The following is a 228-nucleotide window of genomic DNA, read 5'->3' on the forward strand; positions in this document are numbered from 1 at the left end:
CTTTCCTGGCAAAATTGTATAGGCATAGATAAAAATGTCCATCAAATACCCGTGGGACTTGAAATAAAGTAAAAAAAATTCCATCTCACACGGCATTAAGTCTCAGGAAACATGAATACACGCATGCAGGAAAAAAAAATATGGGTAGCGCCGTATGTATGGCAGCTCGCTTTCCCCGGGGAGAAAGCAGCCCGAATTTCCATGAGGGTAACCTCACTGGACTGTAAA

The sequence above is a fragment of the Littorina saxatilis genome, unplaced genomic scaffold (assembly GCF_037325665.1).
Source record: "Littorina saxatilis isolate snail1 unplaced genomic scaffold, US_GU_Lsax_2.0 scaffold_1028, whole genome shotgun sequence".
Classification (NCBI taxonomy): domain Eukaryota; kingdom Metazoa; phylum Mollusca; class Gastropoda; order Littorinimorpha; family Littorinidae; genus Littorina; species Littorina saxatilis.